Source organism: Dasypus novemcinctus, chromosome 25, assembly GCF_030445035.2.
Source record: "Dasypus novemcinctus isolate mDasNov1 chromosome 25, mDasNov1.1.hap2, whole genome shotgun sequence".
In the NCBI taxonomy this organism is placed as follows: domain Eukaryota; kingdom Metazoa; phylum Chordata; class Mammalia; order Cingulata; family Dasypodidae; genus Dasypus; species Dasypus novemcinctus.
Genome location: NC_080697.1, coordinates 62,414,029 through 62,436,455, shown reverse-complemented (window position 1 = coordinate 62,436,455; position 22,427 = coordinate 62,414,029). Strand labels below are relative to the sequence as shown.

Genomic DNA, 22,427 nt, shown 5'->3' with positions numbered 1-22,427 from the left:
CAGAAGAACACACAGCAAGTGGACAGAGAGAGCAGACATGGGGGGGGGGGGAATAAAAATACATCTTTAAAAAAAAAAAGCTATAATTTTAAGAACCTACAAGACAAAACTAATCTACAGGAATAGAAATCAGATTTGTGGTACTTTGGGGGGGTCTGGAAATGGGCACCAGGGAACTTTCTGGGGTGAGGGAAATGTGCTGTCTTGATACACATTCGTCAGAACTGATCACACAGCACACTTAAGATCGGAGCATTTCACTGCATGTAAATTATACCTCAATAAAAAAAAAGACTCCAACCCAGCTTCTCCCCAGGCAGCAGCAGAACTTTGAGCTGTCCTATCAGACCTCGGAGACCTCTGTTGTGCTATGTAAAGAGCTCGAGCACCATGGCGACAGTCACCATAAAAATAGATAGCAAGATTAAAATGGATAGAGGACAGAGGAACTGAAGAGCAGCACACCAGGAGCAACGCAGCTTCGGGAGAGCAGAAACCCCGTCAGAGGACGGGGAATTGTTCATTCCTCCTGCACTGTGAAAAGCACCCACTGCACGTGGTTCTCACTGAAAGAGTTTTATGCCTTCCCAATAACCAAAGGACAAAACGGGCAGGGAAGTATTATTTCTTATTGTACCTCGCTGTAAAAACACAGATAAATGCTCTCGGTGGCCCAGCGAGCTTGTGCACAGCACACCTGCCAGGCGCAGAGGGAGACCACCAGGCCCAGCGCCCACGGTACTTAACAACCACCGTTTGCCTTCACTCTCCAGGTGGCGCTCAACTGCTGTCCCTCAGGTCGGTGCACCCCAAAAATACTTTATTCCTTGAAGGAAAGAGCACTTTCTTCCAAATACTGATTTTTCAAATATCAAAATGTGCACAGGAATCACATGGAGAGAGAAACCATCTTGTGACAGGCTCCAAAGATGAGATAAGGCAGCGTGCTCTCTTTGCAGAACGTTAAGAAACTACTTTTCCCACGTGATTTAGACAAGAAGCATCTGAAACTTTAAAGTAATCATGGTGGATTTAAAATAAACCATATGTTTAGGTAAAATTTAGGCAAGATTAAACTAAATCAAATTTTCCACATGTAAACTGTTAATAAAAACACAGAAATAAAACATTTCCAAACTGAAATAACAAATAATTGCCTGATATACACTAAATATATGCTTTCTTGGAAAAACATGCTCAGAAGTTTCTTGAGGGTCAGCTGCCCCCGTCCTCTCTGCGCTAAATCTTCAGCCTCGTCCCTGGACCCCGGACAGCATTTAGCGCATGGTGCCCATAAAATAACTCCACCCCGCGGGAAACCAAGGGGGATGCTCCAGGGAACTTCCAGGCTGGGCGCCCAGGAAGCAGCTAGAGACCCCACCTCCATTTACTGATTATACCGAGTTGTCCTTTTTAGAATGACCCCTGAAAAACAAAAAATAATAAACAAAATAAAATGACCCCTAGGGGGTCTCTATAAAAAACAAGAAGCAAACAACAAGCAAACAAATGAAAAAACCAACTCAGGGGAGCCGATGAGGCTCAGTGGTGGAGCTCTGGCTTCCCACATACAAGGTTGCGGGTCCAATCCCTGCCCCAGCCCTAGCCCCAGTACCCCAAAAAAAAAAAAAAGAAAAAGTATGAACATCTCAATATATTATGATCCAAAACTGAAAAACTAAATCCAGACTTTACATTTACACTTACATTTCTTTTTTGTTCTTTATTTAGGCCCCTTTTCCTAGATAATTCTGAACCCTGACTTATCGACTGAGTAAGCAATTCCCCCACCTCCGGGCCACGCGATAAACATAACTTCACTCACAACACTGGGAAACGCGAGCAGATCCAGGCCAGGAAAGCACCCCACGGCACTCACTTTCAGCTCCTTCCAGGGTGACGCACTCCCAGCAATTAACAGTTTTTGCAAATGATAGTTAAGTTAATAACACATCCTCCAGCCCACATCTTACCACATACATATAACATGCACCTTCATATCTTAAGAACCCGTTAAACGTTTACTGAAGGCAAATGTACCATAGATGCCGCTTCATTTCTCTGACAAGCAACAATCGTATAACACAGGAAATGGGCTTCATTTGATACTGTGCGCTGACTTCTAGTTTCCTTACATCCTACAGCCACACACACATTTCTTAAGCAAAAAAAAGTATTTCAATTTCAACTCTTTAATCCTACAAAAGCAGTGTTTTTTTTAAACTTTCACTTTGAAATTTCAACTTAGAGAAAGTTGCAAAAATACAAAAGTAACAGAATTCCAATTCCCTACTCAGATGCCCAGATTTACCAACTTTTTTTATATCATTCTATCTATCCACCTTTTAAACACTGAAAAGTAAGTTGCATACACCATGCTCCTTTACCACTTCATACTTCCATCAATCTTTTCTAAGAACAAGGATATTCACTTATGCAACCACATTTAGTACAGCTATCAAGTTCAGGAAATTTAACATTGGTATAAAGCTTACAGTCTATATTCTAATTTTTTCAACTGTCTCAGTAATGTCCTTTGGGACATTTTCTCCTCCATTATTAGAGCGAGTCCAGCATCATGGATTACATTTAATTATCATGTCTTAAGTCTTTTTTTTTTTTTTTTTTACAAAGGCAGTATTTTTAAGTGATGGATTTTTCTTCCCTTCTGTAAAAAGCAGGGTGACTGCTGCTCAGTGCCGTGTCCCCGGCAGCTTCTCTGAGACTGCTCTCAATCCCAGGCGGTTCCCGCCTCTGCAGAGTCCATGCGGTGGTCTCCAGCCCACAGAACCCGCACGCACTCATTCCGCTGGTCCCAGCATCAGCCACGTTCTCTCAGCGTCCTTTGGAGGACCGCCGGGACTTGAACCTGCTATTCTGGGGTCGGTATAAATTTATCGACCGCGGGAGCCTAATCCCTGGGCGCCTAAGAGCCCCAGGCCCTCTCCTTGCTCGTATTTCTGTCTCGGAGAACCAGCGCGCCTGAGAATCAATGTCAAACCGCATTTGATGGTCTGACTCACATCTCACCAAGTTATCACCCAGAGCAGGTACGCAGGGATCCGTGCCAGGAGCCACCACCTTGCCAGCCAGAAGCGGGGGTGGGAGGCTGCAGAGAACAGGGGCTACCAGAAAGTTCCCTTGCCATAGAGAATGCAGGTCAGAGCCCTCTCCGGTTCACACCATTACAATCATAAAAACACGTCAAAATCCCGACCAGCAGCTCCTCCTGAGGTATTGCGGACTTGCGTAAAACAGATCCATGGCATTCCAACATCTCAGACTCCATAATATCCTACCCTGGATTCCCCAACAGCCACCCACAGCTCACGACAGGGGCCCCTAATCCCCCAGCTTGGCCTCGAGCCTCGTGAACACTGAGGGGCAAACCCAAACGCCTAGCCAGCGAGGCGGCAGGGAGCTCCGGGGACAGGGCCACTGGGCACGCTGCTGAGAGCCACAGGCCCAGGGCCAGCCGCGGCGGCTTCTCCAGGAAAGCCCCAGCTCGGGGCGGGGGTTGGACTGTTTCCAATTTTTTTTAAACCTTCAGGCAGTCCAAAGTATAACAGGACTGCAGACTTAAAATATTCCCTGGGCCACTTGTTTACAGTTCTACCTGACCCTCTTAGAGCTTTCCAACTCCTTTTCTCCTCCTGTCCAGCTCTTCGCTGTGCACAGTTCTCACTCCCAGCGTTTTGCTCACCCTCCTCCCCCCCACCAACCACCAAGAGCACTCCGAGCAGCCCAGTCCACCCTTCCCTCCCTCTTCTACAAAGTTTTTCCAGGGCTCTCCAGCACAGACTGCTCACTCCTACTCCGAACGCTATGGTACTTACTTTTCATCGTGGTACTTAATCTTGCCTTGCTCCTTAATCACAGGTATACCCTATGACTCCAACCAGACTGTAAAATCTCAATCTTTAGTTACACTTCTTTCCACCTTCAGCACTAGTAATGGTAGCACACGAGCAGCCTAATAAACACCTATGAATGCAAAACTTCTCTAAAACTGTGATCTGTTAAAGATTGGTTAAATCAATTTAGTAGGACACAATAAACACTAAGTGAAAAATAATTAGAAAATTATGAGGGGACTGCACCAAGTAACGGTATGTGCTATCCCATGAACTTAAATGAAGTTTTGTGTATGTGTGTTTCTTTTTAATTACTTTTTTTTAGGCACCAGGACTGGGAATTGAACCCAGGACCTCATATGTAGGAAGCCAGTGCTCAACCACTGAGCCACACCAGCTCCCGAGTTGGTTTTGTCATTTATTTGCTTGTTGTGTTTTGTTGTTGTTTGTTTGTTTTTAGGAAGCACAGGGAACTGAACCTAGGATTTCCTGTGTGGGAAGCCGGTGCTCAACCACTTGAGCCACATTTTCTCCCCTTAGTTTTTTTTTTTTAAACATGTTTGGTTGTCCTGGTCATGATTTAAAGTTTATTCCTTAATGCAGATCACAGTGAAAAATGTGCAGAAAACACTGCTTCACAATAAGTAATCCACTTCAACTTCTGCTCCATGCAATTTATTTGACAGTCAAATATTCACTGTAAAGAAAAAAGATATGACCCAGTCCTCCCTCCCACAAGCCAGTCCCACCTGCTAGTGCAGTAACTCTGTATTTCAGAGAAATGAGGCAGCTAAGTAACTGCAATTACATGCTCAGCTCATTCTGCAACTTTTTGCAAACATCCTTCAAATTCACCAGCCCTCATATGTTGCAAGCTGAGGTTTGGGGAATTTGTTCAACAAATCATTGTTGCAACAAGACAACAGAATTCTGGGAAGCGGATGTGGCTCAAGTGATGGGGCCTCCACCTATCACGTGGGAGGACCCGGGTTCAATCCCTGGGGTCTCCTGGTGAAAAATGAAGAAAAAGCGTGCCTGTGTGGTGAGCCAGCGCCCGCATGGCAAGCCAGTGCCCACGTGGTGAGCTGAGTACCCGTGTGCCCGCGAGGCGAGCTGAGTGCCCGCGCAGTGAGCCAGCGCCTGAGCAAGTGAGTCACGCAGCAAGATGATGACGCAACAAAAAGAGAAAGGGGAGAGTCAATGTGCACAGCAGAAACCAGGAGCTGAGGTGGCGCAGCTGACAGGGAACCTCTGTCCACATCAGAAGTGCCCAGGATCAAATCCCGGTGAATCCCTGAGGAGAAAGATGAGAAGACAAAGAGAGAAACAGATACAGAAGATCACACAGCGAATGGACACAGACAGCAAAAACAGCAGGGGAGGGGGTGGGGAGGGGAAAATAAATATATCTTTAGAGAGGAAAAAAAACAGTACCTCTGTATTTTTTTAAAAAAGAAGACAGACTTCAGGGCTCAGGAAAAACAGCACTAGCTCTCTTCCGTCTACGGGTCACCAGACTTTTGGAAAGAGCAACCGCCACAGGTTGGGACAGAGCTGGGCCTGGGAAATGCAGCACTCCCTAGACCAGAACTTTCTTCTCTCTCCTTTAGATTATCATGATGCCCAAGACCCCCGCCCAGGCCTGAAGAGCTCGCTGGCAAGCCAAACCAGTTATGAGCCCACTCGGCTTGTTTAAAAAGGCAGTGATTTATGGCCGTTGTCTTTAGCAAATCCCATTCTACTTCTCTCCACTCTTCCACGAGAAGCGTAAGCAGCCCCATCCCCAGGGCCCCACTTCCCAGCTTCAGGCTCCAGGCCAGGCTCTGCCATTCGAAGGGGATACACAACAGATTCCTCCGGATTCAGAACCCAGCCTGCTCGGCGTCCTCCGCGCCTGCCAGGGGTACACCTGCCCATCCCCAAGAGCCTCTCGTCTCTCTCGGCTGGTTCACCTGGTTTCTCACAGGCCCAGCTGCTCACAGGACGGCTCGGCAAATACTCCTGGTAACCTGAGTGTCAACCACTCCTCTCCACAACACACGCCTCCCATCCCTCCCATTACCAACCACAGCAGCTCCAAGGCCCTGGCGTGTCATCACTTTCCGCCAAGAATTAATGACCATTCATCCTTTCCTTCACCCCTCCCCGTCCTTCCAGCCCGGGTGCTGGGCACCCTCCACAACTGTTAGAGCCCCCTGGCCCACGAGCCTCCTAATGAAACTTTAAAACCCTCCCAAAAAGGTCCAGAGGCTCCCCGGCCTCCACTGCCTCCCCAGCACGTGCCGGGTACGTGAATTCCCAGCTGGCTTCCGAGGACCTTCAGGCTCACCACTGCTCCTCTCCACCTTGACCTCCTACTGGCCAGCACCGTGGCCTTGTCTGGCCAAGGTCACGCCCCTTCTCTCAGCAGAGCCAGGTCCGTTCGCCCTCGGACCTGTGAAGGCACACCCTAGAAGGGTCCTGCAGCCCCCGTCCGCAGCTGCCTCCTGCGCCCTCTGACAGCCACCTGCGTCTGGAGCTCGCCCGTCCGTCTCTCCACTGAGACCACAAATCGTCCCATCAGCCTGTCCCGTCTCGTCTCACCCCAGGAGCACAGGAGCCTCTGCCCCTTCATCCCTTCGCCAACTCCCAAACCTGCTGATTCTCCTCTTGCCGTCCGGCCTTCCCCAAAAAGGTGTTCAAAGCCCCTTCTCGGCTCATTCCAGTGGTGACAGCCCGGGCGGCGGTGACACGACCCAGGCAGCCACAGCACGTTAAGGGAGACTTGAGTTCTGAATGTTCCCCCCAAGTCAAGAGGCTTCCCGAGGGCTTCGACTTCCTGTGCCCACGACCACCCCCAGGGGCCTGCAGGGGGCTAAGGCTCAGCAGCTCCTGAAGTACCTGACGCGTGGCCCTCACCTGCTCGGGGGAGCTTCAGTTTTCCGGGGACCAGAAGCCGTCTACACACCTGAAGAGAGTGCAAAGCAGGCCTTCCACACCTGTTGATCACTTACTTGGAGACCAGCTGGACGAAAAGAGGGGCGTAAGCGCGGCGGCGGGGCCGCAGGTGGCTCCGCCCAGCGACCTGAGCACACCTGCCTCGCGGCGGTGCTCCAAATCCACCCGCACCGGGCCCGCCGGCCAGAACACAAGGAGGCGGAGGCCCCCTCCCCACCTCCAAGGGGCTTCTCCAGGCCTCTGGGTCAACCCGAAATTGAAGAGGCTGAGCGCTGACTGCACAGCAGGAAAGAAACCGCTGCCCTGACACCGCGGGCACATCACAAACTCCCTCTGCAGGCCCCACCCGCGCAGCTCCCTGCCCGCACCCACTGCGGGGCCCCTCCACGAGGGCCCGGGGCCTCGGCGAGGCGGGGCCGGGGAGAACGCGCGGAACGGGGGGGCGGCCCCCGAGGAGGGTGTGTCGCGCGGCCGTCCCAGGCCCGCGCTGGCTCGCGGGGGGAGCGCGCAGGGACGCGGGCCGGGGCGGGGGGCAGGGGTAGGGGGGTAGGGGGTCGGGTACAGGGGCCGGGGGCAGGGGCCCGCGCAGGGCCGCGGGCCGGGGCACGGGGCGGTCCCCGCGCAGCTCGACTTGGACCACCGCTCAAAGTTGGGGAGGGGACCCCGAGGCGAGGCCGGCGGCATAAACAAGGCGGTGCGCGAGGGGCACCCCCGCCCCGCCCGGCCCCGCCGCAGCCCCCGGCCCCGGCCCGCCCCGCGGGAAGGAAGCCCCCGCGCCCCGGCCCCGCGCACTCACCTCCCGCGCGGGGCAGCTCGGCTCGGGCGCGTCGGCACGTCCCGGGGCCGCCCCGGCCGCGGTCGGTTCGCGCCCACCTGGCGGCCCCCCCGGACGCGGCGCACGTACGCGGCCGCGGCCACAACCCGGCCCGGATTCCCGCCCGGAAGGGAGCGGAGGGGCGAGCGCGAGCGGGGACGCGGCCCGCCCCCGGCCCTGGCCCGCCCCCGGCCCTGGCCCGCCCCCGGCCCTGGCCCGCCCCCGGCCCTGGCCCGCCCCCGGCCCTGGCCCGCCCCCGGCCCTGGCCCGCCCCCGGCCCCGCCCCCCGGCCCGCCGTGCGCCCCCCGGCCCCGCCCCGGCCCCGCCCCGGCCCCGGCCCCCCACCCCGCCCCCGCGCGCCCGCGGCCCCGCGCGCCGGGGGGGCTCGCCTCGACCTTGCGCGGACAGTGGGCGCTCAGTCAGTGCCGAGGGGCTCGTCGCACACATGCGCACTCGAACCTGACCGAGTTGTGAACCCCCCACCCCAAAATCGGAATCCGCGGTTGAAGCCCCGACCCCGCCGAGGGCTCGCCCCCCCGGCCCGGGCCCGGCTCCGGCGCCGCCTCCTCGGCGGGAAGGCCTCCGGGCGGGCGGGGAGGCGGGTCCGCGGTCCGGGCCTGCGCCTCGGGGGCCGCGCGGGGCCGGGGCGCCGCCGGGCCCGGCTTTCGGGTGATTTCTAACCCGGGGCACCGCAGCCGCTCCGCCGGGCCGCGCTGTGCTTTTCAGAGATACGCGCGGAGTCTCGGCGTCGAGAAGGGCGCGGTGTGTCTGTGCAGAAGGACGCACGCTCACGTTCCAGCAAATGCGGTAAATGGAGCAGTAATCATTGCCCTCCCCAAAAAGTTTTTTAAACCTGGGACGTAATTTCTGAACGTGCAGTTCATCCTCGGCGGGAGGTGTGCTGTTTTTCCAGCAGGGCCCGGGCGCTGTGCTGGAAGGGGCCACGGGCTTCGGGTCGGGCAGGCCTGGCTGAAAATCCTGTCCAGCTGCCCAAACCCGCTTTATGGGCTTCAGCGCCCTTCTTTCATCTCACCGAACCTCGGCTGCTTTATCTCTAAGACGAAATAAAATAATACAGCTCAAAGCAATAAAACATTCCCCTTCTCCCATCTCCCACCATTTTTTAGAAGAGAAAATTACCTAATAGAACCAAAAGTCCTATAGGACAGCCGTTCTCAACCGGTTCACTCCCGGGGACACGTGGCCCGTCTGGAGACATTTTTGATGTCTCGCCTGGGAGGAGCTGCTGCTGGATCTGGGGAGTAAACCGGGGTGCCGGCCCCCCCTTCAAGAGCAGGAGAGGCTCCCTGCCACCAAGGGCTCTGGCCTAATAGGCCAGCAGTGCCGCTCTGGGGACACCTGCTGCAGGACACCAGACTGGTTCTGTCACTCAGCCTCGTCCTTTTGCAAACTTTAATACCCAAAGCCTTCCCTGAACGTGGAAATGCAGGTTTGAAGTTTGTGTTTTATTATTAAAGAAATATTTCAGTTAATTAACCACAATGTCTGTTTCCTTGTACTAAGGTGTCTTCGTACATATTGTTGTATTCATAAGTAAACTTGTTGAACGTTCTTGTTTCCGTTTTTCCTCAAACAGGGCATTTCCTCTGTATATTCACTTCTCCGTTAAATTCCTCGCCTTTCCTCAAGTTTAAGATACAGTCCCTTCCCCCAGCAGCCTAGTTGGAAGCGGATTAATCCACATGCAACAAATAAGAAACAATACAAGATAGCATATAATTAAGCTCTAATCACAGTGCAGAAGCTAAGGTGGTTCAGAGGGCCGGGAAATCGGTGCAGGCAGCACAGCCCAGTGCTGAGCAAATGTTGATAAAATGAGATGAAACCGTCAAAGTTTCTTGCACAAGGTAGGACTTGATCTAGTACATGAACTCCATTACAGTAGTTCAATTGCTAGATTTTGTAAATGGAGTTTAGCACCTGGCTGTGAATTTATTTTTCTTAGTCAAGTTCAAACTTGTAACCAAACCTATATATTTCCTAAGACTATTGAACCGTAATAAAACTAAAACATTAATTTGACAAATAAACGGTGCCTGCTGCATGCAGCGTAGGAGCTCCGGGGGCAGGAGCCAGCTTGCTCTGTGAGAGGCCGCCCTGGGAGCACCAGCGCAGGCTCTCACTGCGCATTACTGCAGGCATGTACTTGCACAGTGCGCATTCCAGAGCTTCGCCTGTGAACACAGAGAAAACTTCCCTTCACACGTCCGTTCCCAAACCCAAACCCAGTACTTACGTGTCTTCACACAGAATCCGGGCCCTGCCCTGAGTACACACTGCGCCGCGCACTCATCACACAAAGCAAGATGCCTTTGGAAAGAACTAACGCTTCTGTTTCGCATCCTGTCTCCCCAGCCCCTCGTGCCACAGCGTGCCCTTCCTGGGTCGATCTCACCAGCACTGACCTTACCTTGCTCCTTCCCACCCCCTATTAAAATGTGGGCCTCTCGTATGTTTCTCATTTCCATCAGAGCCAGTGGCTTCTCAGAGAGCATCTCCGTTAGCTGAGAATAAGCAGAGCAGACCCCGGCCCTGCCTTCTCTCCCCTGCCTCATATTAAGAGGACACATTTACAGGCGCTATTTCAGGACAGGCAAGAGTCTGCATTTGGCAGCCCGAGACACGAGACCCAGTTCTTTGTCTGGATCCCAGCGCGCTGACTTAATTTAGGCCACCGTCACCAGCCGTCCGCTGTGGCTGTTTCCAGGCTTGTCTGCCTCTATCAACTCTTACCCTAGCCTCAAAATTCCTCAAAACCTTCCCACCGCTTTTGTAATAAAGTCCCACTTGCTTCTGAGGACCCCTGCGGATGGATGGCCCTGACTCTTCTCCAACCCCCACCTGCCTCTCTGCCTCTCTGCCCTTGCACTTCACTCCAGATGGGCTAGATGGAAATTTTCTCTTCCTTGAGCAGATTTTCTTGCTTTGCTTGTCACATGCCCTTTCCTCTTCCTGGAACATGCCCCACCTCACTCCCTCACCCTCACATCCTTCAGTGACCAGCTTAGCTTGTACTTTCTGGGAAGTTTTTTCTTGCCTCCAAGACTAGATAAGATACTTTTCCTTTGTGTCCAACGCAGCCTGCACCGCATCCACCCCATTATACTGAAATTTCCATTCTCTTCTCCTAATCCCTTGCAAGACTAAACATTCTGTAGGGCAAGGAGTGTGTCTTGTTTTCCAATGTACATCCAGCACCTGGCAAAATGCCTGGCATGTAGTAGGCACTGGATAAACATTGGTTGGACCTGAGAACAAGTCTAGAGTCATTCCATCATCCAGGGACCCCCCAGTTCAAAGGATCTGGAGCAGGATGAGGCTTAAGGAGTGAACTGAGCCCTCAGGCTCTCAGAGCCTCATCTTCTCTCTCACCTGGTTTCCTCCGCTCCAGTATGACTCGCTACATATTTGACATCTCTACTTGGATGTCTAATCCGATCTCAAATGCAACATGTCCAAGACCAAACTTCTGATTTCTCTCCAAAATATCAATAAATGCCAATTCCATTCTTCTAGTTGCTCAGGATAGAAAGAACAAACGTGGAGTCATCCTTAACTCCTCCCTTTTTCTCACATAGCACATCCACTCCATCAGAAAGTCCTATTGCTCTGCTTATGAAATATATCCCACCATTTCCAGCACAACTTCCCTGGTCCAACCACTCTCCAACCTGGACCTCTGCAATAGGCTCCTAACTAGTCCTTTCAACCTTGAATGAGATTATATCTCTCTTCCACTCAAAAGTTCCAACGGCTTCCGGTCCCACTCAGTCCAAGTCGGGCACGGCGGTCCCCAGGTCACTCCAGCGCTCTTCGCAGCTCACCGGCTGCCCCACTCGGGCCTGGCGGTGGCCAGCCCCCTTCCACCTCAGCGCTTCACGGGTTCCTTCAGGCTGGAACGCTCTTCTTCCAGGGACCCGGGTACCAGGGTTAGGCCACCTGAACCAGACCCCTGCTCACTGCCTCCGTCCCCTCGGCTCCCTCTAGAATTAGCTGCCCAGAGCAGGACATCAGGAAACCATCTGCCCCTGTGTGCCACCTGCGTTTAGGGACCTCTGTTGTCTCTTGTTCTCTTGTGACGCCCGGTGCTCAGCACAACTTCCACTCCACAACCTCAACCCAGCCTGCTTGTCTCAGTTTAAAAGGAGAGGGCTGCCTTTGCTAGTTTGATGATAGTTTGCTCTTGGTTGATAAAATTATAATGTATCCTAGCGGAGGAAACACTAGCACAGACAGGAGGCCCGGGAATTCTAAAAGAAGGCGGCTTTCAGGAATGCCTGGGGCGGATGGCTCTTCTCCCTGAGGGACTCAATCCTCAAGGTGATCTGAGGTGGGCTTCGGGTTGAATTGAAGGGGAAGGACGGAAAGGTGGTCAGGATGCATTCACAGCTCAAGATCCACGAGCAACACTTTCAAGCAAACAAGCACCCGCATGCAGGAGAAGACCCCACGTACCCTCAGGGTATCTGTGCGTACTTTCTCCCAGCCTTGAACCTGCCGATCTCAGCACCTGGACGTGTTCAAACTGGGAATCAGCTGCTTTGGGGACGCGGAACATGAGGCACCAAATGCAATGAATGTGCCACACTGATGAAAGAGATTGTTGACGTGGGGGGAGTGGGGTATAGGGGAACCTCTTATAGTTTTCAATGTAACATTTTGTGTGATCTATGTATCTTTAAGGAAAAAAAAAGACAGTAATTTAGGTGGGAAGGGGGGCTTTGCAGACCCTCGGTTTTCTGGGGAGATACTTGCCCTCACAATCCCCACTCTTACCTTGAAAACAGGTAACGTCACCACAGATTCCCCTAACTTCACCCCCCCCCTTGGCTGTAGGCCACATCCTGCCCAAATAATCTTTCTAATATGTGGGCGCAGAGATTTGCCAATCTTTGTCTTAGCCACAGCGGATCTCACCACCTTCTCACGCATGAAATGCTGACCCACCAAACCCCAGCCTTCTCCTGGCACTGTCATTGACTGCCTCTCATACCACTCCTGTCAGGCTTTCAATGTCCTAGAGGGCAAGAGAAATCGGTAGCAACTGGGTTTGCAGTGACTTAGCACAGAAAGGTGTGTGGGGGTGGGGATGGGGACGTGCCAGACCCAGGAGCCACATCGCGGAGCACTCCAGGTCGTTCCAGGTTGTTCTTCCTCTATTTCTCCAGTTCCTTCACGGCTTACTTAGTCTGTCTGGTCCAAACTAATCCTGTCAAAGAGAACCTTTGAAATTCACTAGTCAACCAACCTGTCAGCTTCCTTCGAGATGAATGCTAAGAGCCAAAGTGCCTGGACCGTCGTCACCGCTGTGGGCAACTTTGCCGGCCACGGCGCCCACTTGCCCCAGTCCCACCACCTGATGAGTGGGAGTTACACCATCGCTTTTGCTTCCTCCACGCTTTGGGAGAAGGGGCAGGAGGTGAGATGCTTGACAATTTCAGTTAGCTGGACAGGTGACAAAATGCTGATACAGATCAGTGAAATGTGCTGACACAGCCAGAAGAAAACCAAATCCAATTCAAAAAGCCTTAAAAACACATCTTTATTGAAGCTTCTTCAGAGACAGCCAAGGAGGACTTTCACCTCGCAACACGCAACAAGGCTGCAAAATTCCTCTCCTGAAACTTCTCTCCCAAAAGGCCGACTCTTGCCAACAGCTGCTTCTCACACCTGTCCTCCTCTCGGCTCTCCTCCACCTTGTCTCCCCCTGCTTCCTTACTCGCCTTTCTCCTCTCTTCTTCACCCAAATGGAGAAACATTGTCTGTCCTGACTTTTACACGTTCACCTAGCCCAAGGCCTCGCAGCTGGCTGAGCCAGAAAACACCCTCCCCTTGGGAGTCAGGGAGCGGCACAAGGTGACACTGAGTATGTTACACCTTTTTCTTGTCTGCTATGCCAACACCATCAAACCTGTCTTAGGTTCACAAAAGGGTTCCCAAAGGGCCCTTTCAGTGCCTCTGATTTTAGCTCCAGACCCTTAGCGTGAGCATAGCAGGCAAGTTATATGGTTTTCTTTGGCGCACCGACCCACATTTTGCTTGATCGCCTATCCATCACTGGAAATGTTCAGGAGGAAGAAGAGTGACCTGTCGGGGACTCTGTCCAGCCCAAGAGTCTATGACTCTAAGTGCCCCTTACTCACTGAAGTTCAATGTCCTGTGTTTCTAAGCACTTCTTTAAAACTGACATTCTCCTTCCCATTTTCCAGCTTTGCTGGCATTACCAATTCATAGAATAGCCTTCCTTCCTTCCTTCCTTCCTCCCTCCCTTCCCACCCCTCATTGTTTGCACTTGCTGTGTCTGTTCATCTTCCTTCTTTTTTTTTTAGGAGGCACCAGAAACTGAACCTGGGCCACCTCCATTCCCTGCTCTGTTGTAGCTCTCATTATGTTTCTTCTTCTTGTGTTATCTTGTTGCATCAGCTTGCTGCACCTGCCTGTCTTGCCAGCTTGCTGTCTTCCTTAGGAGGCACCAGGAACTGAACCAGGGACCTCCTATGTGTAGGCAGGAGCTCAGTCACTTGAGCCATGTCTGCTTCCCAATCCTCTCATTCTTTCTTTAACCATTTTGTTAAAAACATTCTAGTAATCTCAGCTCAAAGATCTCAATCTTCTCATGATTCAAGTCTTCACAGCAATCCAAGGCTACCAATATCCATCTACTCTTTAATTTGGCCTTTTTAAATCATGTCCTGTTTATAACAGCAATAATATTGAGGAAGATTTAATTTCTTCTGTCTCCCCATATCCCCAGGACTCACGCTTGGTATGACTTATTATGGGAAGTGGTTAGCACCCAACTTCCGTTCTCCTCTGAAGAATAAATAAATAATGCTGTGCCAAACCTATTAGTCAGGCCTCTTTTGGGAGACAAGTGACATACTCAATTCACGCTCGCTGAAGGTTCTTCGTGTTGGCTCACCTCACCGGGAAATGCCGGAGCAGGGACAGCACCGGCACAGCCGACCCGGGTCAGACACGCCTCCACTCCTGCCTGCCCTTTCCTACAAGCTCCGAGCTCCTCCGTTCTTTCCCACTGCAACAGCCCCTCCACCCATCAAAGAAAAGCGCTTCCTTCAGGTACTGGGAAGACGGTTTCTAGCAGCTCCCAACTTTTCTCTCTCTATTTTTTAAATGTTACATTAAAGAAATATGAGGTCCCCATATACCCCCCACCCAACTCTTCCCATGACAACAACCTCTTTCACCATCGTGGGATATTCATTACATTTGGTGAATACATTTGTTGCGCCACATGGATAATGGTCTACATTGTAGTCTACACTTTCCCCCAGTCCACCCAGGGGCCATGGCAGAACATAAAATGACCAGCATCTGTCCCTGCAGCACCACCCAGGACAATGCCAAGTCCTGAAAATGCCCCCACATCACATCTTTTCTTCCCTCTCCCCACCCTCAGCAGCTACTGTGGCCACTTTCTCCACATCAATGCTACAATTTCTTCCATTACTAATCACAATAGTTCCATAGTAGAATATCAGTAAGTGCGCTCTAATCCATACTCTATTCCTCCATCCTGTGGGCCCTGGGACGGTGATGTCCCCTCCACCTCTATATCAAGAGGGAGCTTAGATTCCACATGGATGATGGAAGCAATTCTCCTGCTTGCAATTGTAGGCACTCTCAGTTCCCTGGTGTGGTGGTTGACCTTCTTCACCTCCCTGTTAGCTGGCTGGGGTAAGCCCAATAAACCAGAGGGTAGGAGTTGCAAGTCCGCTGAGGCTCAGGGCCTGGCTGTCACAGGCAGTGGAGGACAACTACCACAGGACCTCTCTGATATGAAGTAAGTTAACCAAGCTGTCTCAGAGAGCTAGAGACTGAAGATAGGCTTAAAGGAAGATGGGGGTAGAGGAAAGTTGCCAGCTCCCAAGTTTTGACATCCCAGTTTATCCACAAGCAGAAAACAAGCCTTTCTCTCCAACATTCACGCAATGTTGATTCCAGGGAACGACTCAGTGGACTCTCAGTTAAAAAGCCCGCTGTTTGGACCACTCTGGCCAGGGATGGGCCACCAGGATCGAGTCCAAATGCCTCAGGCAGGGGGGCGGTGAGCTCCCAGAGGAGGCGAGGCGGCACAGACAGGGACCCCGCCCGTGGCACACCCGGGCGCCCAGGCTGGGGCTTCTACCCGCGGAGGGGCCTCCACGGGCCACGCCGTCCTGCTGGGCCTCCGGCCCTCACCTGTGGCCAGCTCACCAGCGCCGGGGGCCCTGGAGTGGGTGCCACAGGAGCCCGCGAGCGCCGCTGGCTCGGGACCGTGGAGACCCCTCCCAGCCACAAAGCGCTTTCCTCTCCAAGGAAGGGCGCACCCCAGCCCGCGGGGGGTAGTGCGCGCCCAGCCCCTCCGGGAGCAGGCCACAGCGGCCTGGGGGCCCCGCACGACCACAGCGGACACTCCTGGACTGAGGGCGGCGGCGGCACCTCAGCTCGAGGGCTCCGCTCCGCGCGCACGGGCCGCGCCGACTGGCCGGACCCAGCCCGGGGCCCCGCGCGCGCCCGCCCCCGCTCCCGCGGCCGGGAATCCTGCTCCGCGTTTTCCCTGTCGCCTTCCCGCCCTCGGGTTAAAGCTCCCCCGCCGGGAGTAAACAGGCGGCCGCGCCGCTTCCTGCGCAGGCCTAGCAACAGGCCCCGCCCCTCGCGACAGGCCCCGCCCCCGGGCCGGCGGCCGCCCGCGCCGCCCGCCTGCTCCGGCCGGGCTCCGCGCAGCCCCCTCCCCCGGGCCAGCTTCCTCCCTCCAGCCCCCCGCCCAGGAGCGCCCCCCGCTAGCCCCCTCCCTCGGGCTAAGTCCCCCCCAGCCCCCTCCCTCGGACCAAGTCCCCACCCCCAGGCCCCCCCCTCGAGCCAACTGCCCCCCTCCAAACCCCTTCCCTCGGGCCAACTCCCCCCCAGCCCCCTCCTTCGGGCCAAGTCCCCACCCCCAGGCCCCCCCCTCGGGCCAACTGCCCCCCCTCCAAACCCCCTCCCTCGAGCCAACTCCCCCCCCCAGCCCCCTCCTTCGGGCCAAGTTCCCACCCCCAGGCCCCCCCCTCGGGCCAACTGCCCCCCCTCCAAACCCCTTCCCTCGGGCCAACTCCCCCCCCAGCCCCCTCCTTCGGGCCAAGTTCCCACCCCCAGGCCCCTCCCTCGGGCCAACTGCCCCCCCTCCAAACCCCCTCCCTCGAGCCAACTCCCCCCCCAGCCCCCTCCTTCGGGCCAAGTTCCCACCCCCAGGCCCCCCCCTCGGGCCAACTGCCCCCCCTCCAAACCCCCTCCCTCGGGCCAGCTTTCCCCCAGCCCCACGCCCAGGAGCCAGCTCCCCGGCCAGCCCCCTCCCTCGGGCCAAATCCCCCCAAAACCCCCTCCCTCGGTCCAACTTCCCCCCGGGCCAACTCCCTCCCCCCAAACCGCCTCCCCCAGGCCACCTCTCCCCCCGCCTCGGGCCAGCTCCTCCCCGCCTGGACGCCGCAGCCCGGAGCCCGGGGGCGGGAGAGGGGCGGCGTGCACGTGACCCTCGCGGTGGGCGGCCCTGGCGCCTCCCCGCTCCCCAGGCCTCGCCCCCTGGGCCCCCCGAGCCTGGCGGGCCACGTTTCTCCCCGCCCCCTGCCGACCCGCCCGGGCTGTGCGTGGGGCGCGGGGCCCAGACCCACGAGAGGTGCGCGCCCTCGACGCCCCCAGCCCCCCGGGCAGAGCCTCCCCTCCGCGGAGCGCCCCCCTTCTCCCCGTGCCCGGAGTCCCCGCGCGGCCTCGGGGGCCCTTGGACACGCACATTCCTGCCGCGCGACCACTGCCTGGGGCCGGCGCGCGTGCGCGGCCCCGCATCTCCCGGCACAGGCCCCCACCGGCCCGCACAGCCCCGCACAGGCCCGCACCGGCCCCGCTGCCTGCCCGGCTCTCGTTTACTGGCGGGAAAGCAGGTTTGAAAGGTGGAGAGATTTCCGATGTCAGAACCAGAACTCAGACCTCCTGCTCCTATGGGCTGCTTCCTACCTGGGCCCCCCTGAACCGGGGGCGCCCCCGCGCAGGCCTCCTCCCCAAGGAAGCGGCCTGCCCGCGCCCTTCGGTCTCAGGCAGCCCCAGGAAGTGGAGCGTGTCCGGCATGACGGAAAGGGGCGCCCCGCGGGGCGTGGAGTCGCCGGCGCCTGACTGGAGTTATGCGCCCCGGGCCGGCCACCCGGACCTCCCCAGCTCCTCCGCCCTGCCTCGCGGGCGAGTTCTGTGACTTCTCCTGGACTCAGGCTCCCTGTTTGTGACCTGGGGCTGATGGCAGCAACTCCCCCACGGAGCTGTGGGGAGCTGTGGGGAGTGAGACGGGCGCATCAGGTGCTCAGCACACTGCCTGGAGAAGCGCGCAGCGCCCTGCCCCGCGCCCTGGTCACTTGCCCTGCGCCTCCCACGCATGGGAGTACAGGGACAGAAGCAGCAGAGCACGCTCCTGGGCCAGGGGACCAGGGCCGTGGACTGTGCGGCGGGGACGGAGGCAGGAGCTTCTCTCACCGTGCAGAGCGCGCCGCGCTCTCAGCAGGTGCACGGGTGACCGAAGTGTGACTATCCATGCAGTGGAATATTACTCAGCTGTGAGAAGGACTGAGGTTCGGGAACATGCCGCAGGAACCTTGAGGGCACTGTCAGGGGCGAAATATGCCGGGCCCAAAAGGACACATTTTGTATGATTCTCTTATATGAAATAACTAGAATATGAAAATGCATAAAGAGATTACACCAGGAGTGCAGGGGTGAGAAATGGGAAGTTAATCCTTAATGTGAACGTTTGTCCGTTTCGGGTAATGGGAAAGTTTTTTGCTAATGGGTGGTGGTGATGGTAGCACAATATCGTGAATGTAGTTAATAACACTGAATTGTATACTTGAAAGTGGTTAAAATGGGAAGTTTTATGTTGTATATATGATGGCACCATTTAAAAAAAAATAAGTGCATGGTGGGGTCCAGAGTCAGGTTATATTATTCAGCCAAAAGGGGTGCTGATGCAAGGTACCAGAAATCTGCCGGCTTTTATAAAGTATTTATTTGAGGTAGAAGCTTATGGTCACAAGGCCATAAAGCGTAAGTTCCTTCCCTCACCAAAGTCTGTTGCCACGTGTTGGAGCAGGATGGCAGCTGGCTCCTGTGAAGGTTCAACCTTCCTCTTCCCTGAAGGCTCCGTGGCCCCAGCGTCTTCCAGCCTCAGCTGTGGGCTGGGATGAGGCCCATTTCTCGCCCTGGGGCTCGTCTCTTTCTGGCTCGGAGGCTGTGCTCGCTCTCTCCATAGGGCCGGCTGTAGACTCTCAGGCAGAAGGCTTGGCGCCCTCCCTGGGCTCCAGCACCAAAGCTCAGCTCTGTCCCTAATCAGTTTACAAACATAATCGATATTTCTTTTTGGAATTCATCGGTAATATCAAACTGCTACGGGGACCTTAGAGTTCAGAAAATTAAGTCAGTCATGGGTCAGACAGTGGCGTGGGAGAGAGTAAGGAGAGAAGGTCAAACAGGCCTTTGGACAGCCGCTGGCCTCGTGGCCCCTGCTCATTCATCAGTCCAGTAAGTCCACAGATGAGGACTTGCATCTGCTCCTCCCACTAGACCACGAGGTCCTAACGTCTTTGTCACCTTCATTCACCTTTTAGTACCTGGCTCCCGCCTTGGGCCTACGTGATCAACAAGCCTCTGTGAAGCGATATCCCCTGCACCTCCTCTCCAGCCCCAGTTTCGGCTGAAGGGAGGAAAGGCATTTGCCTGGGGCTATACAGCAAGGCAGTAACCCGCCAAGCCTCTGCTCTCAGGCTGGTGTTTCCGTAACACTCACTGAATGTACAATGCGGTTGGAAGGGAAAACACACTCTCTAGAAGTTACAGAACAGAATAAGGCGGTGCGGCGGTTAAGCCCTGAAGGCATGGGACACAGGGTAGCTGGGGTAAGAGCCCGAAGGACTGACTGCCCAAGGGACCGGTTAGGAAAATGCAGCCTGCAAGAGAAGGGCTTGAGGTACTTGACCTCAGACCAGGGGCGGAGTCAGGGCTGTGGAAGGGGGAGAGAATTCCCAGCAGGGGAAGTGGCTTTGCGCTGAGGCTGTGGTGGCTATTTAAGGATCCCAGAGGAAACAAACCCAGCCAGAAGAAAGGGTTTGCGTCGGTCACAGAGGAGAAAGTGTTGGAGGGCTAGGTTGAGGCTGATTCCGGGAAATATCTAGTACCAGGATAAGGAGTTTCAAACATAGTCTGTAGGAAAATGGTGAACCCATGAAAATAGACACTGAGCAGGCACTGACCAAGACAAGACACCAGGCAAGTATCTGCCGAGCTGGTCTGATTTGCATCTTTTGCAGACTGTTACTTGCCATATATGTGCATTTACTTAATTTATCCACACACCAAGGAAACTCTACCAGCCAGCTTGTCTGTACTTATTTCATCTCCAAATAGGCATGATAGCTGTGTGGAAAAAGAAGGAGAGGGAGATTTACACGGTTCGTGTGCCTGCCATAGATCCATGGCATCTCATTTAATTTTCACAGTCTTGGGAAGTGGTAGTGGCTCAACCGATAGAGCATCCACCTACCATGTGGAAGGTTCAGGGTTCAATCCCCAGGGCCTCCTGCCCGTGTGGAGCTGGCCCACGTGCAGTGCTGCCGCTCACAAGGAGTGCCGTGCCACGCAGGGGTGTCCCCCGCATAGGGGTGCTCCACGTGCAAGGAGTGCACCCCACACAGAAAAAGTGCAGCCTGCCTAGGAGTGGCGCCACACACACAAGAGAGCTGATGCAGTAAGATGATGTAACAGTAAAAGCAACACTTTTTCCCAGTGCCGCATGACAAGAATGCAAGGGGATTCAAAAGAACACACAGTGAGTGGACACAGAGCAGACAAAGGGGAGGAAGGGGAGAGAAATAAATCTTTTAAAAAAATTTGTTTTTCACAATCTTGTGGGTATTATTGCCCTGGTAATAACCAGAGATGGTAAGTAACTGTCTTGGTTTGCCAGGGTTGCTGTAACAAAGTACCACAGAACAGAAGTTTATTGTCCCGTGGGTTTGGACTAGCAGTCCAAAACCAGGGTGTTGGCAGGTCGTGCTCCTCAAATCTGAAGCATTCGGCGATGGCTTGCTGCCACACCTCCATCACAGGGGCCCTCTCTGTTCCCCTCGTTCCAAATTTCCTGTGCTCCTACGTACTCCGGTCAGTTTGGATTGAAGCCCACCTTTTTTTTTTTCTTTGTAATTCAATTTTATTTTTTATTTTTTATTTTTTTAATTGATTTTGTAAAAATGTTACATTAAAAAAATATATATATATATATATGAGGTTCCATTCAGCCCCACCACCCCCAGCCCACCACTCCCCCCCCAGCAACACTCACTCCCCTCATCATGACACATCCATTACACCCGGCAAGTACATCTCTGGGCATCTCTGCACCTCATGGTCAATGGTCCACATCATGGCCCATACTCTCCCACATTCCATCCAGTGGGCCCTGGGAGGATTTACAATGTCTGGTGATTGCCCCTGCAGCACCACCCAGGGCAACTCCAAGTCCCAAAGGCGCCTCCACATCTCATCTCTTCCTGCCACTCCCCATACCCATCAGCCACCATGTCCACTTTTCCCACTCCAATGCCACCTTTTCTCTGTGGGCCTTGATTGGTTGTGTCCGTTGCACCTCTATGTCAGGAGGAGGCTCAGATTCCACCTGATGCTGAAGCCCACCTTGACCTGTGGTGGTCTCGCCTTTATTTAACAGCACCTTCAGAGATCCCATGGACACTGGGTGCACATCCACAGGACTGGGGTGCGAATCAACCAGAACAGTAACTTTCCCAGGCCACAGAGCGAGAAAGCGGTGGAGACAGAACGCAAACTCCTTTTGGCGCCAAAGCTCTCTCCAATCGCTTGTTAGAACTTTCGCTGAGATGATACAGGAATTGTGTTCCCACTCCCAGGACTCTCTCACAGACTCACATTTCCAAGTGTTTCCACATCCTGGTTTTCTATAATTACCGTTAGGAAAGTGAAATCCCCATTTTGTGTCTTTGGAGCCGGACAGTTCTGTGTTTAAATTCCATTTCCACCACTTAGAATCTGATGACAGGGGAGGATTTACCATGCAGCTAATGAACGTTAAGCTTCAGGTGCCTTCATTTGCAAGCCCTCTGCCTAACCTAGAGTCCCTGATTTTGCATTTCTGTCCTTAAAGAGGGTTTCAATAATTATACAAGCTTCAGACCCCACAAAACCTGGATCTGCCCAGGCCGGGGGGCCTCGACCAAGTCACTTAAACCTTGAGACTTCGTTTCCTCACATGAGTAGTACACTGAGCACGGGTCCACCAGCTGGACATTCCAGCTGACACTGCACCAGAGATGCTGAAATAGCTCCAGGAAGCTCGATTTCACCCAGTGCAGGAGCCGATAGAACTTCTAGGCCAAAAGAAATACCTAACAGATTTGTTTATTGAGTACTTGGGTCCGAATGACAAATAATTAAGTTCCAACAATTGAGTAGTAGTTTGAAAAAATACACTACACATAAATTGAGAGAAAAATTGATATTTTATTCTTAAATAACTAAAAATTACTTTCTAAGGGAATTTGTGCCCTCATTGAGCCCTGAGCAAATTCTTGAACCTTAGAATCAGATTGCATGCAACCACCCTGATTTCCCTTTCTACAGGAATTTTCATGTACTGCTTGCATTTTAACACAGCCTCTGTCAAAAGCCCAGCTTCAAAGAGAATGATGTCATCAAAGTCTAATGTTGAAACTGTGAATTTCCTAATAGTTCCTGCAGTGCCCAACAGAGGTCAAGTA

At 53.9% G+C, this 22,427-nt stretch overlaps 1 protein-coding gene across 1 annotated transcript in view; it reads right to left on the bottom strand.

Annotated features, from left to right (window-relative positions):
- The window catches only part of ZNF395 (zinc finger protein 395), a 33,145-nt gene extending 25,473 nt beyond the window's left edge, over positions 1–7,672 (bottom strand). The window contains exon 1 of the mRNA XM_058287847.2: positions 7,588–7,672. The gene's annotated coding sequence lies outside the window, so the exon portion shown is untranslated. The remainder of the gene's footprint in view (positions 1–7,587) is intronic.
- Positions 7,673–22,427: the final 14,755 nt, after the last annotated feature.